Source organism: Agelaius phoeniceus, chromosome 6 (genome assembly GCF_051311805.1).
Source record: "Agelaius phoeniceus isolate bAgePho1 chromosome 6, bAgePho1.hap1, whole genome shotgun sequence".
NCBI classification, from domain to species: Eukaryota; Metazoa; Chordata; class Aves; order Passeriformes; family Icteridae; genus Agelaius; species Agelaius phoeniceus.
The window spans coordinates 17171218-17188862 of record NC_135270.1 but is presented as its reverse complement, the minus strand read 5'-3'; the positions used below and the strand labels follow the sequence as shown (position 1 = coordinate 17188862).

General features: G+C 45.7%; 2 long non-coding RNA genes across 3 annotated transcripts in view; both read left to right on the top strand.

The window, feature by feature from the left end:
* Positions 1–17645, top strand: part of LOC143694340 (uncharacterized) — a 183083-nt gene that overhangs the window by 32990 nt on the left and 132448 nt on the right. The gene's annotated exons all lie outside the window — the stretch shown is intronic.
* LOC143694339 (uncharacterized) overlaps positions 1–17645 on the top strand; it is a 153349-nt gene that overhangs the window by 30591 nt on the left and 105113 nt on the right. For both annotated transcript variants that reach the window (XR_013182730.1, XR_013182731.1), the window contains exon 4: positions 1484–1600. This is a non-coding gene — a long non-coding RNA (uncharacterized LOC143694339). The remainder of the gene's footprint in view (positions 1–1483; positions 1601–17645) is intronic.

Genomic DNA, 17645 nt, shown 5'->3' with positions numbered 1-17645 from the left:
TGCCAATCTCAAACTGTTCTCACTGTCGCTTACAGTGCCACACATGTGACTCAGGATAGATTTTTCTTGGGATGGTGTAATCTGAAATAGTTCGCTCATTTCCAGGAACAAGATGAGGAGAAAATTCCATTATTTTTCCTTTTGTGTTTGAAGAAAGACAAAATGCAAGATTTTTTTCTTTTTTTTGTTACTTCACCGAGGCAGCTGATTTCTTCTTTCTAAATGAGTCTGTGGTGTCGTTGAGGAATCACTAGGAGGTAGAACTCACCTCTTTTTTAGTGCTGGCTGTTTATTAGGCATTCATTCCACCTAATTTGTCTGAACTAAGCTTTCTCCATCCTCTGTGGAGAAAGATGAGGGTGTTCAATCAGCCAATGTGAAAATAGGTACCTAATAGTAGTGAAATGAATTGCATCCTGGGGTTCATGACAGAGGTAGTTTAGAAAAATTGATTAAAACAGACTCCTCATTTTTAGACAGATGAGTTCAACCCTCTGAGACTGAGGAAGAGCCTGCTGTTTTTCCTATGAAAAGCTGATTGTTTTCAGCTGTGTTATATGTTTTGGAGAAGAGAAAACCAAAAATATATCTTAGTCTGCTCGTGGTGGTGAGAGTCTGGTAAATGCTTTGATGAGTCCACTTGAATAGTACATTGCTGTGGCACTTATCCCAAAAGCAAGAGAGTGCATTTCATCCCTGACCCTTCCTAATGACTCTCATGGCATCATGATTCTAGGGAGGTGGTGAAAAAGCTATCTGTCTTTCCTGCAGTCTTGGTGGCTTCATTTCTGGTGGTGCCCAGGAGGCAGGGAGGAGGTGTGCAATCAAACTTCAAATGCAGAGGGACTGCTGGGAGCTGAGTGTGGGGGGGAAGGCAGCAAAGGGAGCAGCTGGACACAGCAAGTGTGGCAAGGGAAGACAAGGGGGGAAGTGAGGACCAGCAGGAGGCCTGGGACTTGAAATGCTACTGAAAGTGAGAAGGGAAGAGGAGACTGATACCAGGAAAGGAACTGTACAGATGGAAAGTGAGATAGGAATTGCACATGTGAGAAGGGAAGGCAACTGAGGCCATTGATGGGGCAAGGAAGTTCAGGATGGTAAGCAGAAGTTCAAAATTCAAGAGAGACCAAGTCCTAGAGGATGAGAAATTAAGTTGTGGAGGCAACTGCACAGAATAAGGAGGACAAAGGCTGTGGCAGATAGGCAGAAAAATTCGACCCTGAATGGGCACCAGGGAAGAATGATTGGGGGTGTCCTGTAGAAAACACTGGCTGTGTCACAACCATGTTCAGGGGAACCAGTTACTGCTATGTGAATAGCCTGGATTTTGGCACTTATGGGGCTTCTAGCTCTTGGGATATAATGCTCTTTGTGGATATAGAACAGTATAGACTGAATATATATCTTTTAATCTGGATTTTTCTCTCTGCTCTATTTCTTGTGCTAACCTTTCCTTGTTGTTTTTCTCTACTGCTTTTTCTAGCCTTTCAGAGCAAACTTTGAGCCCAAGAAGGTTTATGCTGAACTCTCAAACATATGCTGTTCAAATGGTGTGAAATATTGACTGAAGCATGCTCATCTTTCACTAACTGGAGTAAAGGTATGTATGAAAATGATTTCCAGGAAAAATACCCTTGAAAGTCTCAGGAAGAGCCTGTCACCTCTTTGCTAGGCACAGTCATTCCTTTCCAGCTGATAGCCCTGTGTTGGGTGTCAGCATTGTGCCTGTATCTTCATCTCGATGATTATCAAGCAAATGGTTAAAATCAAGGGGTTTTTAAGAGCAGAAGACCTGCCCCTGATCATCCAGCTCAATGAGACCAAGTGCAGCCTGTAACAAGGTCCAAGGTACAGCTTGATTTTAAACATCTGCTGAAGTGCTTTTGTACTTTGAGCTGCTGGGAAAAAGTTACTGGTATTCCTGGGTGGCAATCTGTAATTCACACCCTTGCAAGGGGTCAGCAGGAATGGGCAGCGTGCTTCTCCTGGCCTGGGAGCCTGTGGCTCGGTCTTGGTGTCTGCCTGGCCGCGCGTTTTGAGCCCCGGCCGATATTGCGTGTGCTTCCTGGACAATCCCGCCTTCTTACGCACTTGCTGTTCCCTGACCCGCTGGCAGAGCCGCTTGCCCCCATTATTCATCCTGACACGCTCTGCAACGCACAGAGCCAGCCTGCGGCATCCAGCCTGCAAATCTCCCCAAGGCTGCAGAAGGGGGAAAAAAAAAATAAAAATAACCTGCAAGCATAAGGACATGCACGCAAACACGCTTTTCATGTGTTTTCACACACTATCTGCGCATGCAGACATTTATGCCTGCTCATCTGCACACACATATGCATTTTTTGGATACTTGTATCTCACCGGATGAAAATCCGAGAGTGGAAAATGTGTTGATAAACATAAGGGAGCTCTTCAGGGCCTTTGATTTGTAGCTGCATCTTGTAGCTGCTTTCCAGTGTTAGGGTAAGATAGGGAGAGGAAAGAGGGAAGGGAAAGCAAGAGGGCGAGGGTAAAAGGAACAGAGTAGAGGGAAAAGAGCAGGGGTGGAGAGCAAAAAGGTGGGGGTGAGAAAGGAAAAGGAAAAGTACAGATAGCAGTGCTGCCAGAGTTTGTATACCTTAAAATCTGAAAGGTCCAAAAGTTCTTGACCTATATTCCCTGTTGCAGAAGTGTAGTACAATAACACACCATGGTTTGTTTAAAACATGGAAACTTGACTTCATTCTTATGTTTCAGAGAAAGATTTCGCAATGGTGCTAAGGAGAGAAACCAAAAAAGATTTAGCTGTTCCCCTTTACAATCTCCCTCCCTCTGCCTTTTGGTGTGCTTGAAATCAAACCCACTTGCTTCTGAAATATTGTAGCATTGCTGTTTTGATGGAGCTAGGCTTGAATTAAAAGTTAAAAAGAAAATCAACCTCAAATCCACTGGGAGGGGATGCTGGTATTTATTATAAAGTGGGTTTATAGACTGAATGGTTTGACATCTCATATACAGTCTGGTGGAAGCACATGCTGCGGAGCGGTCTGCAAGGGGACAGCTATCACATGGTGCTCTGACTCATTCAGATGGATTTTGGTTTCTCTTTGCTGCTTTTTTTTTTACATTTCTTTCATTTAATTTGGAAGGGACAGAGTCAAGTGCTCAATTGCAGGGTCTGGTGCACTAATGGAGTAAAAAGTATTGTGGACATGTTGGCAAAATCTCAATTTGACTTGGCTTTGCTGGTCTCCAAAGAGTTATATTATTGGTTATTTATGAGCATGCAGATGACCTTTGGGCAGTGGGGAAAATGTTTATGAATCTAAAAGGCTTTGCAAACTCTAGCACAAAAGCTTTTTTTGTCCAAAACAATGTGAACTGTGACTTCTTCATCATTCAGCCTTGTTTATTCTCTTCTATTAAAAGTCTTTAGTCATCCATTTGTGCTGTAGAATCAAACCATGTAGTGCAGGTGAGCAGTCACATGCCCTGAATAGCAAAAAGTAAAAAATCCAAGTGAAAAAGGCATGTGAGTAGCTCCAAGAGAGCAGCTGGGTTTGTTCAATGGGCTGGTGAAGGCTGGGTTATGCAAAGAAGTCAAAGGGAGTTAGGTGATGCTGACCCATTATAGTTGTGGACTTCCTAACCTGCAGGGATATAGTTTTGTTGAATTTGTAGATTTAGTTGGGCAGAATTAGGATCTGTTTGTTCACAATCTGGAAGTGTAAGAAAAAGCCCAGCCAGTGGCTGAATTTCCCATAAGTCCTGCTGATAATAACTTCTGCAGTTCTGCTCTCTGAATCAAACATTGGGTTGCCCATTTTTTTTTTTTGCATGTCATGTCAGGAAGTTGAAAATAGATGGGGAGCATCCACCTCATTCACTTCCTTTTGAAAGTCATAGAGGTTATTGTTTTCCACCCTTAATTTTGTCAGTGTTTTTTACTTTTCTGTTGCGAATGCCACAGCATTATTTGAGTGCCGTTCCAGGGTCAGGATTTGCAGCTAGAAAAGGGCTCTCAAAAAGCAATTAGTGCATCCTACTTGCAAAAAGTCTGATTTGTTTTTACATGCTTTCTGAATATGCTGTCTTTGCCCTTTGTATTGAAGACCAAAGTATTCCACACTGGGGATTTTTAGTGTTTAGTGTTTTGCTCCCCCCAAAGAAAGCCAAGAAATGCTAGCTATTGAACTTCCTTGCACCTGGCTTCAGTTCTCAGAATAAATCAGAGCAGCCTAAAGCTTATTATAAATTACTCCTGGTTACTGGTGACTCCTGGAGAGTCAGACACAGATCAAAGAGAAATAGAAAAACAGTTCAGCCACAGCTTCTTTTCTTTTCTGGGGCTGAACCAAGTTTAGGTATCACAGTGACTCTATGCCTTGTTGGTTTCTATTTTTTGGGAGGATCCTTGACCTATGGAGTAAGACAGCATTATGTGCTTTGTGCTGTCTTGTCTCTAATTTTTTGAAACACTTGTCTCTAAATTTCTGAAAATGGACTGCAAAGTTTAGGCAGGGCCTAATCCTGTTTAAGGCACATGGGTGTCCTGTTTGTGGCCAGGGTTAGCAATGTTATCCAGGGCAGAGTGGATTTTATGCTCATTGTACCAGTATAAGGCTGGAGAATTTGTGGAGCTCTCTGGTAGGACAGGAGTAGCAGTGAGAGCAGAGTCCATCTTGATTTCTCCTGTTATCTGTGGTGCCATTGCAATGTTGAGAGGAAATAAGGCACACCCAAAAATACTAAGAGGATGTATGCAGTGTGCATAATCTTATCATGCATGATGTGTCTTGGAATAGCAGAAGGAGAGATACCCTTTGGGTGAACATGTCAACTTCATTGTTCTGATGTATGTCCATAAGTATTCCTCTTCAAAACCTTGTCCCAAATGCCTTCCCCTCCTAGATAGCTGTGGCTGTATGATTAGGGCAACCTGTGACCTGCTGTCAGAAAGATGTAAAAAAATTTATTGGGAAGGAAACTAGCAACAAGGGTTGTCAATTCTGGGGCAATCTTCCTGTGTTTGATGTTTTTTCTTCTCCAAAGACTAAGTTCCTGGGGTCAAAGGATTTATATGAGATCTGTACGTTTGAGTTCAGAAAAAAAAGCAACCAAACCGCGCCTTTATACACGCAGAGTTTGATGGCATAAATCTTAAAACCTCAGAAAAACAGATGGCAAAGAAAGGAAGGTCTGTCTTTTGGGGTTTTAAATAATAAAGGGCTTGTGATTATTTAAAGCTGGTCTCTGTGTTTTGAACGTGTCTTGCGACATTTGGATGGGTGGAACTTGCAATGCTGCCCAGGCACCTATAAAATACCTAGATTGCTCCCTAGAACATGCCTTGCTATAGGCAAGTATAATAAAACCCAGGGTGTAACCCTCACCTGTGTTTCAAAGCTAGATTAAAAAACCTCTCATATGTTCAGTCATGCTTTCCATGTGGGAGTCTCGCTGTAAAGCCATTCGAGCATTGGGATGGCTTGTTTTCCCTCTCTTTTAGCAAACCATCCACTGACTTCAAGCTCTGAGAACCAGAGCAAGGAAAATCAAACAGGGAGATGAAAGAGTGGGAAGAGACACTGTTTTTGCCTGCTTTCAGCAGAGGGTGTTCACTGCAGAGGGTGTGACAGCCCTTTGCAGTGGTCCTTGGGGCTTGTCCCACGGGGGGAGAGCTGGCTTGCTGGATGGAGGGCTTTGATCTGTTCCTGAGCACTGAAATGTGCTTCCTGATGAGGAGGGGGAGAGAAGCTGGAAAGGATTGGAGGGAAAGGAAAGATGTGACAATTTCTCAGGGTTGCTTTGGCTCCCACACAGCCTCTGCAGTTGGGCTGCCCAGACCTTTCCTCCTTTAGCCTTCAGCTGGCCATGGCTGGGCTGTGCCTGCCATGGGTCTGAGGTCCAGGGCAGAAGTATAGGTCAGAGCAAATAGTCTGATTCTTTATTTTATGCTGGTTTTCGTGTTGCCTAGCACTGCCACCATGCTGCACACAGGCCTCTGCCCCTCCTAGCTATTGTCCCCACCTCCAGGTGATGGGCAGCTACCTCTCTGCTGGTGGCCTTTGAGGGACAAGGAGCTGCTGGCCCTGAGTGAAAGGATGCAGGTTCTGTGAGTCTGTCTGTGTGCTGTGCAGCTGGCACATGCACCTAGAGCATCTCTTCTGCATTGCTGTAGGGGCTCTATCCCCACTGGTGACTGGAAAGAGCAGACTGCTCTGGCTGGCAGCAGTGCTTGGGAGCATGCACGGCTCACAGTCTTCTCCTGTCCTTCTGCCTGCCTGGGGTGGGAGCACTCATTGTCCTGCCAAGTTTTCCTGCTGCTTGCCACTGTCTGTGCAGGTGTACCTCACCAGGGAGGTCTTGTGCCACTTGGTTGTCTTGCTTCATGTTTGTGTCCCATATCACTACAAATAATTCAGAGGCTGTTCTCCGCCTCGTTGATTTGCTGTCATGCATTACAGTGTCATCAGGTCTGGATTCAGCACAATTCGTTCTTCTTTTCTCCCTGGCAGATGCTGCTGAATGGTTTTCAAATGTTAAACCCAGGGCTGTAAACTTGTAGCATGGTGGAAATGGCTGTTGTCAAGGCTTTTACTCTATCTGACTCTGTCAAAGATTTTCTGCTGGTAGTTACTCAGGAGAGCCCTGGAGGAAACCATCCCTCACTTTCCTTTCAGCCCCTTTGTAATTCTTGGTATAATAAATGTGTTAAATAGCTGGTGTCTGAGAAGCATGACATTTTAAGTGCTTCACTTAACTAAGCCTGCTTCATATGATGGCAAGGTCTTGCTGCATCATTTGTGGTGTTGTTCTAATACTAGGCTGACACTGCCAGATGTCACATAAATGCCACTGAGGTGGCATCTGCTTGATGCTCACTTGCATGGTCATTCAGGGGAGGATAATTCAAATGCTAGCATCTGAAATTAAAACACTGGCCTTCATAGAGAGCTTTCACAGACCAGGAGGTATCACGACCTCAGATTTACAAAGACAGCTATGCTGCCCTCCCTGATCACCTTGCACACAGCAGTAAAGCCCAGGAGGGGAGAGGTTTCTCCTCCAGCAGCCTGAAATGCCCACAGAGCAGCTGAGGGAGCGATCTGTCTTGTTTACAGGCGAGCGAGGGATTTGGGTGTGCGTGTGTCTGGCTGGCTGCTGCTGAGTGCATCTCTTGGACTGCCTGGTGGGGCCATCTTTGAGCAGCATGCTTTTCAGGCACAATTCTGCTTTTTATTAGAGCAAACTGGCAGGGGAGGAAACAGGGATGGTATGTTATGTGTTACTGGGCTAAGGCAAGGGAACTGGTGGCGATTCTTTCTTTAATAGAAACCAGCTTCCAAGCAGACAGAACAGACCTTGATAAAACTTCTTTTCCTGCAGAGGACTCTGTACAGCCCTCCTCTTGGATCCAGCCCAAGGTTTTGTCACAGTTGAGTTCTGGAGGCTGTTTTCTCCTCCATCCACCAGGTAGCTAGCCTCATTCTCCACCTCAGGGAGTAACACCAAGGAAAATTTTATCTAGCCCTACCTTTCCTATTTGAACTTCAGAGCTCAGTTTGTTGTTTTAGCATTTCTCAGGGCAGTTTTCTGCTTGTGAAGTTTTGCAGAATTGCAAGTCAGGTATCTTCAGGCAAATGCTTTGCAAACTTCCTGCATGGATTCCCATCATCTCCCTCAGTGATCATCCTCGTGGCCAGAAGTGATCACAAAGTCTCATCATTTAGTCTGACACACTGCAGCACTGATCACAGAGGTTTGTGCTGGGATCAGGCAGTCTCCCCTCTGTTTCTACATTTGTCCTGGGCATTTGACAGCTGGGCCTGACAGAAGGCTCTCACTGTTTGGGATCCTGAGGGAAGGATGCTGTGCTGTTGTAAGGTAAAAAGGAGAAGAAGGTGTGGCTGGATAGTAACTGCTGCAGAGATCTCGAGATAAATCTGGGGATGGCAGGCACCCCCCTGCTAAAAGCCAGCATGGTTGAGGTCTTTTTATAAGCCCCCCTTCTGTTAGGGCTGCATCTCCCTGCACCTGCATGTCCATTTCTTAAACTGCTGCCAAATCCTCTCCCTTTTCCTTTCTTTTCACTTCCCAAGATTCTTTTTTTTTTTCCTCTCCCCTCTAGGAGCTGTGTAGAGCTTATCAACTGGTGTCTCTTCCCTGAGTTCAGGCAGGCAGTAGCCAGGGCAGGCAGGTGAGCCACTGAAAGAGGGATGGAGTTGTTTAGTCTGGGATATTATTAGTGGAGGCAAGCAGAGAAGGGTGCTCAGGGGCTGAGGAAGGGGAAATGTCTCTGTTAAGATGGAGCAGCTTAAAGGAATGGGTAAAACTGATTTTTAAAGTTTATTTTTTCTCTCTAAGGAGGAAAGTAGAAACAAGGGCTGACCTGTTTGTCACCTGTCCATCACTGTCTAGGGTTGTTGGAGGGATTAGGACCTGCAAGTCCCAACTCTTTTTTTAGATAGATAGAAGGAAAACAAGGATTTTTTGTTTTTCTGGAGGGAGCTGAACATAAAAGGGTCTCTAGGAAAGCTGTTAATGGAGAGGGAAAAATGAGGAGAAAACTGTCTCCAGTAGGGACAGGGAGAGGTGAACTCCTATCCAGCTACCATGGAGGTATCTGTCCTGTTTTACTTTGTTCATTCCAGTGGGAAATCAGGGTTAACAGCACAAAGGGGGACAGCCCATTTGATGGAGTGGAGACACTCATCCAAACCTGACAGCTGCCTAAAAGGCACTGTTCAGTAAAGGCAGCTGGGTGGAGAATGCAAAATCAAGCAGGAAAGGGCTGGAGCTTGGGAGGGGAGAAGTGGAAAATGCTTGAGCTAATCCCAGCTTCACCACTGGCTGCCTGTGGGATATTGGGTAAGTCACCTGTGTGCCTTTCTAGTCTGTTCTCCCTGACCTGTCCCGAGAGCAAATCAGTCTCTCAGATTTTTTGGGGTGACTGAATATAGCTTTAATGTAAGTTTTTAGAGATTCTTGACCAGAAATCTGAGGGGGGGGGGGGGCACAGAGCTAGTGTGGATTTCAAAGCAAAGTTAGTGCCTTGAGATTCAAGGTCACTAAAGGGCTAATTAGTTATAATTAACTAATTCGTGCTCATTGGGGTACAATTTCACCTACTTCTGCATCTGAGCTCTGTCTACACAAACAGACTAAATATAAGTTCTGGCCCCTTTCTTAAACTCAGGTTTGCTTTGTGCTAAAGCTGCAGCTGTGAGAGGGGAGCATGAGGACATGGGGTACCATAAATTTGACTCTGGAGACAAGGAGCATCCTGGGGGTGGAGTAATTCCATGTGTGCTTTTTTCCTTATGGTCTTTCCTCCATTCCTGTTGTTGACCACCATGGAAGCTGGATCTGTAGCTAGAGGGACCTCTGTGCTGAGCCAGTGTGGCTGTCCCTGTGCTGTTACATACCAGTGCAATTGTAAAAGCTGCAAGCACCTCGGACCCTCCATGCCCCAAATCTCTAAAGTGAGTCTGCATCCATTGGCCCACAAAAGGGTTCTGGCGGCCTTAGATGGAAGTGTAGGTTTTCCCATCAAAACCTGAAATCAGCTGTGTGTTGTCTGCTTCTCCAGAGCCCTGCCAGCCCTACTGATGGGCTCAGGCACGAGTCATGCCCCCAAGCTGGGTTGCTGAGCAGAGCTGGCCACCCATGTCCACTTCAAAGAGACTTTGGAGGCCCATCTTCCTTCCCCCGAGCTTGCAGAGTCCATGCTGGCCTTCCAAAGGGTGCCGTGTGTGTGGGGCTCTCCAGCTGCACAGGGACCGAGCGTGGAAGAGGATCATTTTGGGAATGTAGTCCCATGACTGCAAAGGGTTTGCTGCCCCCCTATGGATTTGACTGGCGCGGCCTGGGCCAGGGCACCAGGGTGGAGGAGATGGTGGCTGGTGGAGCCAACTGCTCTGTCCTGCCATGTCCTTCCCCTCTGGGCTCTCCCTGTGCTCTGCTGCTGCTGACAGGTTGGGGCCTGATTGCATAAAGGTAGCACAACAACAAGGTTTCCCCAAAGCAGCTCCATCTGTGCAGGGCACTTGTTCCTCAGGACTCCCTTGGTCATGCTGTGCTTTGCTGGAGTTTGTGCCAAACCCAATACCCGCAGTTTAAAAATAACATTTGGGTGTGACAGCTCCATTATTTACCCAGGATCCAACATTGTCTGGTAGGCAAAGCCAAACGGCTGGAAGTCTGGGGCAAGACATTCTCTTCCCATCTACCACTGTGTTATGTATTACCTCCTGCTGCCTCAGTTTCCCTGCTGATGAATCAGGGATAATGGAAAACAGCTTGTGATAACTTCTGCAAGGCTTAGGTACTTTAAAGATCTCAGTTAGGACTCTCCTCCAGAACCCATGAGCAATAGAATGCCAAGGCAGACCTAACAGTTGCTCCTCTTTGTTGGTGACCAAACTTTGAAAGAAGCTATTGACACAGAAATATGTAGTAAAGGACATCCAGGAAGGCCTGTGAGAGTGGCATTGATATGTTGCTGGCTTGCCCTTCACCCCTGGAAAAAAATCATTGCACACTCTATTCCCTTTAATTTTCAACACTGCTGCCTCTGTCTGTGCTTTCACTTCAATGACAGCTCAATGACAGGCACCTTTCTTCCTGACTCTGTACATTAATTATGTCTTAACTGTGCAAACAACTATGGCATTAATGGGGAGTCACTTTGTATAGTTAGTTTCTTGATTGTTTGTTGTTTACTTATTTTAAGGAAGTCAGACCTTAGATATTTTCTTTAGTGTCAGAGACTCCTCATTCAAACAATCCTTCCCATCATGGAAAAAGGTGGGTTAGGAGACATGAAGGTTGTGACAGCTTCACCTGGGACAGTACAAGCTGTAGGAGATATGAAAAAGGTGACACCAAAATGCTTTGACCTTTGCCTGAAACTGGAAGTAACACAATGTGATTGGCACTGACCTGGCTTAAAAATAGCTGCCTCAAAAGCCTTCTTTTCTCCTCTACAATCCCCTTAAGGAAATGGTTCAGTATCATGGGCAGGGACTGTTTGACAGCTCCTCAAGTCATGCCGCTGATACAAGAGGAGAGGGTTCTGTATTTCTTTGCTTCTTTATGATGTACAAAGAAATGTCCTGTAAATTGGGTTTTTCAGTTTCCTGGGAAGAGACTCTATTTGCTCTCTGCTGGAGACACAGGGAGCACAGCAGGGTCACCCATGATGTGCCTGGTGCAGATGTCAGGAATTTGAGCTTTTTGGAGGCCTTCTTGGAGCTCTCTGGTGGGTACCAGGAATATCCTCCCACTCTAACCTGAAAGCATAAAACTGCTGAAGTTTAATGAATAGCAAGTTTTCTCTCAGCTGTCCTTTAGACCCTGGAATGCTATGAATTTTTCTGAAGCAGGCTAGAATCTTTGGTGATGTGAACCCAATGTGGTTTTACTGATTCTTGCAGCTAAGCTAGTTTTCTGCCAGTTGGGAACCATCCTGAAGAGCTTCAAGTAGCCTGCCTACAATTCACTCCAATTCCCCCCATCTTGTGATGACAGGTTTCCACTCATATTTCCACTCAGCAGATGGCCAACAACTTTGGGGCTAGACAAAACTGGAGTTTCTAGGATAGCTCAGATCAGACCTTGACTTGGAGCCAAGTCCTACAGATGTTTGGGGCTTAGGCTTGGGCCATACATAAACAGATCTACCTACTCAATCTGGAAGAAGCAGCATTGTTTGAAGGGGTTTGCCACCTGATGGACAAGCAGGAGGAGAAAATACTACTCTGTGCCCATTAACTCTACAGTTACAGAGCTGGGTAGGCCCCTGACATAGGACAAGAGATTCTTGAGGGAGTATATATATATTTTTTCCCTTTAATGTTTTTCTGGGTTCCCCCACTCCCCTTTGTTTTTCTTGAAACCAAGTCAGGGAAGGGAAAAAAAAAGGAAAAAGAGATTCCAGAGTGAGCAGGAAACAGTGAGTAAAATTAGCCAAGAATCTCCCAAACAAATGTGTGGCTTACACTTAGGAGAACTTGGTTTTGTTTACTGTTTGTTTTGAATTTCCACTCTTTGCCCTCAGATCAAGCCCCAGGAGAAGGGAGAGCCTGGAAGGAGGCCTCAGATGTCTGCACAACCCTTATATGCTGTGAAAGGACCCCTGATGAAAGGTTAAGGCAGTGGGATGGATGATACCCAATGAAAGGCATGTGCAGCACTTCTGATTGCTTTTTCCTGTGAAATCCTTGTTTCCAGAGAATCTAATCCTCCTTGTGATGGCCAGGAAAGGTGATTGTGAGGGGAAGGCTAATGCCTGTTAACCTCTTCAGTGCTGTGTTCCCCAGTGTTGTCATCTTCACTGTGGTGGAACCTAAAGGCTGAGACCAGGTGGTCTGTGTCCATTTGTATGAGAGGATTCATTCTCATCTATCACAGGCATGGTAGAAACATAAAAACACAGAGAAAAGTGCAAGATCTCTCTCACTTGTTAAACAGAATCCAGACTGGATGATTTCTTAGCAATGAATTGATAAACTTTTAACACACTAATTTTCCCATTGCAGCTGGCTGCATATGTAAAAATAAGCATAGGCTAAATAAATGCTTATTAAGTGCTTTGCAAGGCTCAGTGAGGAATTCTGATGTATTAAGGCATAAGTCAACTCTGAGAAGACTTAGAAATAAGCAGCCTGAGAGGGAAAAATTTCTTATTGACTCCCACAACAGAGGGAGGATTTTTACGTCCCTTTTTGTTTACAGACTGCTTAGTTTCTGGTCTTGATGACTGCTGAAACAAGGTTCCTCATGTTGATCTCTCCCTGGTTTGAAGCCATGTGGTTGTTCCAGTATTCTCTGTCCTGTAAACATCTCTAAGAACATGGCACAACACTTTATCTGTCTCTTGTTAAGTAGAGAATGTGATTGTTTTCATGCATGGAATTGTCAAACCAATCTGGTGTCTCTAGGCTTCACCAAGGATCAGGCAGTTTCACCAATATGCCATATTCTTCTTTACAGCTGACACAGAGAATGCTAAGAAACTTTTAAAAAAATTTAAAAATACTGTACACAAGCAGAAGTGCCAAAATTCAGGCAGAGTGCATGTCAGGGAATTATTTACAGTGGCTGAAGTTAAAATATCAGCTGGGATCCCAGCCCAAGCTTGGTCACAAACGGAACGTGTCAAAAGGAAATGAGCAGAGGCCCTGCTGAGCAGAGCCAGCCCTTCTGTGGCTGCTCCTTCCCTCCTGGAGATCCAGCAGAGAAAGAAAAGCCCTGGGAAGAGAATGAGAACAGCTGAAGGGAACAAGTGCCATAGCAGTGCAATGTCCTCTGGAGTGCACTGCTCAGCAAGTGCACTGCAGGCAGTGATGCCCCAAGGAGCCGAGGGCCCTCGCAGCAGAGGCAGGGAGGAGATTTGTAGCAGGCCTAATGTTTATCTCACAGTTATTGTGGGTGGCAAGAGGGTCAGAGTGCATTAGGACCTCGGGCGAGTATTGCAGCTGGTGTGAGCTGGTGCTTCTCCCCTGGTGGTGACAGTTCCATGGTGGGACAGCCTGCAGGATGACCTGGTTTGTTGGCAGCGCCCTGTAGAACAGCTCAGAGCAGGTGGGACCACCTGAGGACAGACAGTGCAGGGTCAGAACTGAGAAGGGTGTGTCACCTTGGTGGCAGTGCCTTTGGCACAGTGGATGGTGCGTGTAGAAGTAGCTTTACAAAGGCACTGCAAAGGTGCACAACAGTGATGTAGCTCAGCAAACCCAAGCAGGAGTGCTGTAACTATTGCTTGTGTGAGAGCATGAAGCAAAGGCTGTATGGGCGGGGGGGGGGAAGAGCTCACCTTGTAGGATGCCTACTTGTTGTTTGTTGTTAAATTGGCAGAGAAACACTCACTGACTTGTTGGTCTTCTTGGGCTTCCCTTTTCTTTTCTCAGCTGCTCTTCTCCTCAGCTCTTTGGTGTGTGTCCTGAGACAGGCAACAGCAACACTGTTTGCTGCTGCTGTTGCCTGAACTTCTGGTGTCATCCTCCCCACAGATACATCTCCCTTTTCTTGAGAGAAAGGTAGAGATTGATACTGACCATGGACCAGCATGTGTTCCTCATGGTGGAAAGAAGAATAGGACCTCTTTTGTGATCACAGCACATCTGTGATTAGACCTTTCCCTCTCTGGAGTTAGGCAGGACTTGTGCAAAGTGCCCTTCATGCACAGCTGCTCGAGCTTGCTTCCTCCTGGGTCTGGGAACATTTCTCTGGGGCTAGTAATGAACAAAGGTGGGATTGTCGCCATTTCCTGGCCTGCTCTGGTCACCCAACACACATACATCCTTAACTGGCCTGGATAAGAAGCAGGAGGTGGTAGATTCATCCCATGGACTCAATGGTGACTGCTAATGCCTTTCAACCTACTCCTACCCTGCATTAAAGCTGATTCCAAAATCTCTGCATTTTACCATAGTGCCTCTGATCCATCCAGGGGCTTTTCCTCTGTTATCTTCACCTGGAATTGGAGAATACTCTCTGTGTGTAGGAGGAGTCAGAGCTGCCTCCCCATCCACATGCATGATGCCTCCCCAAGGAATGCTAGAAGGAAGGCCATGGAGTGCAGTGCTGTGTGATCTGGTGTGGAGCCCTGTGAACTAAATGAAGCATTTCTTCTCCCCAGGGAGCACTCTCATGCTCTGAACAGCAGCAGCACTGTGAGGATAACCCCGGCGTGGGCAAGGGGCTGACTCATCTCTCCAGAAGATTAACACTGTTTATTAATCACAGCTCCTTTGAAGTGAAAAAATGGGAGAAAACCTCTCGTGGCCAACGTTGTGATTAACCACCTAATTGTTCTACTGGTATGCTTGCTTAAGGGGCTTTCTTTGCTCTGTGTACACTAAGAAATAGTTTCTCATCCTACCGTTGTTTCACCCAGATGATAGTCATTAGCAGTGTACCAGACATACCCATTGTATAGGCTTTGTCCTGGCCTTTTTTTTCCCCCCTAAGTCCCTGGGTCCATCTTCAGTGTTGGCAGAAGAATGACAGCTCTTCCAAGTAAAGTCTTCTGTTTGTTCCCAAAACATGCAGGGAGTAAATTCATGGAACAACCAATTCCTTGTCCCTTCCAACTGACCCTCCAGTCATCTCTTTCATCATGGGAGATGGTGCCACAAGTGATGGAGAATGTCTCAACGTCCTTTCCTGGGAGAAGACCCATCAGGCTGAGCTGGAAGCTTGCTGAATTGCAGAATCACAGCCTCTCTCACCAGCTCTGAGCAAGCACATTGCAGATAAGGCTGGTGTTAGAGCACAGGATTTTGGAGAGAGCTGGCACACCTAGCCCTAGCTCTGAGGATGTCTTCTCTTCAGTGCACGTGGGTTTGCAAAAGGGCTTAAACCTTGTTGGTGCTCTTTTTCTCCTAAACTCTGCTTGTCTTTGCTTGAAATATGAGACCAGGCTTAAGTCTTGGGACCTGGCAGAGGACATATGGGTGAGCTTTAATTTGATCTGCAGTACAAAAAAGGAAAAAGATCACTTTTTCTTTGCCTGCTTTGATATTTATGTATCAGTGAATATGGGAAATCTGAAGAAGTGAATCTTGGCTAGCAAATTGTAAAAGAAAATGGGATCAGTGGAGGACAACTAGCTCTGGAAAGGACAACTTAGTTTTGTCTAATCATGCATTCCAGACCAGGTTCAGCTAAATGTTCCATTTCAGGTACAGATTCCATGAAAAAACACTTCAGTAACATTTCAAGCCATTTCTTACAATATCCACAAAAAAAAAAAAAAAAAAAAAAAGGGAAGCTATGAAATGAGAAGTAGCTTAAAACCAGGGAAGACTTATTCAGTCTCACTGACATTGCTGTTTCCTTCCATGCACCAGTGCACGTGGTGAGCTTTGCAAAAGCATACATTTCCTTAGGCCTGCTCCTGTGGAAGTCTATGCAAGTGTCAGTGTGTTTGGCACCAGACCCCAGAGCACCCCAGATGTTTCTCTACATTGTGCACAATGCAGTGTGGTCGAATTCAAGAGAGGTGTTTTCATGCCCTGGGTACCTGTGCTGCAAGTGTGGCGAGAGGCTCCTGCACTGTGTGGTGCTGCGAGGCTGTGGGCTGCAGCTAGAGGGGGTGAGCAGGCAGAAGATAGTTCCAGCTAAAATTTCACACTCACAAGCTTTTCATCTTGCCCCTCTCTTTCCTCCTTCCCCTGATCTCGGGTGGCACCTGTGTGCCTGCCCCCAGTGGACTTGCACACATGCAGGTTTATGTCTGTGTGTGTGTGTTTCTGGGCAGGCCTGGTGTATCTCAAAATGATCATGACTTACTCTGGTTTGTGGCCAGGCATAATGTGAGGTCTCAGCTGGTGGCTGAGGCTAAAGTGTGTGAGGTGTTGTGCACATGTCATGAGTAAATGGCCCTTTCCTCAGAGATCCTGCAGTCCAAGTGTACGGTTAGGAACAACAGATGGATACCACAAACACACAGGCGCTGTGGGTGGGGGAGGAACACAAAATAACACCAAGATATTAAGATGAATGATTAATGACTCAAGTGGGTAAGAAGGGGCCAAAACACACTCACTGAATATTTGCTGGTGATGCTTCACAGGAGCCTTGGCAGAGGTGGACAGTGGATATACAGTATTTTGGACTTGCTCATCATTCACGCTGCTGAATTTCTCAGTCCATGCTTGTGGCAGTTCAGCTGTAACATTATGTTGTAGCTGTGCTGTAAGGATGGTGTATTCTGTATGGAATGCAAACCCAGCACACTGAAACACCAGTCCTTAAAGGAATTTTGATCTCATAGGATTTGGCCCAACACCCACTGAAGTCAGTGAGCTCTTGACCCTTATGGGATTTGGGACAATCCTAGAATATTCAAGTGGGCTCCAAACTGGGCAAAATAATTGAGATATGTATTTAAAATAATAAGAATAAATGCTTTGTATGAAATGCATTTAATATATTTCTGCTTGCATGTATGCATTTTTACTGTATGAAATCAGATTGGGTTTATATCTGCTGAATCTCTCTTAACATGTGGTGTATGTTACACTGATCAGTTACGTGATTAAAATACACTGTAAATACACAGTGTGCTTTGCACAAACAAGGTTTTGAAGTGATTTTTAACCCCAGTCTCTTTGGTTTTGTTGACCTTTGTTTCCTGAGTTGGCCTGGTTTGTCTCATGAAGTTCCTTCCATTATTTTTGTGGTTGTTGAGTGGCCAGTTTTTCCTGGAGATTCTCCCCACTCGGACAGGTTGGATGTTGGTAGAAGAGGATCACGCATGTCAGCTCCCCTGGGTGTGGATGAATGCAACATGTCAATGTTGCTGGGCTGGCAGGCTCCACCACCATGGTGTTCCCTCAGAAGTAAAGAAAGCAGGGAGGAAGGATGCAGAAGGTGCCAAGGAAAGATTTCCTGCTACACCACACACAATTTGGTTGTGTGTCTGCTCTGTGTAAAGGCTTGTATAGATGGGTGGCCAGGTGGGATTTCAGATCGTTTGACTCCGCTCTGGAGAGGGTTGTGTATGCATGACTTTGGGCTGCTCTCCTGAGTGAGCTCAAATTATTACAAAGTCATTTCCAGTAAGTCTTTACCTCTAAGGCCAAGGTTGCTCTGACAACCACTCTGGGTGGATCATCTGTGGGAACTGAACCTGGAGCCTATGGATCTGAAAGGAC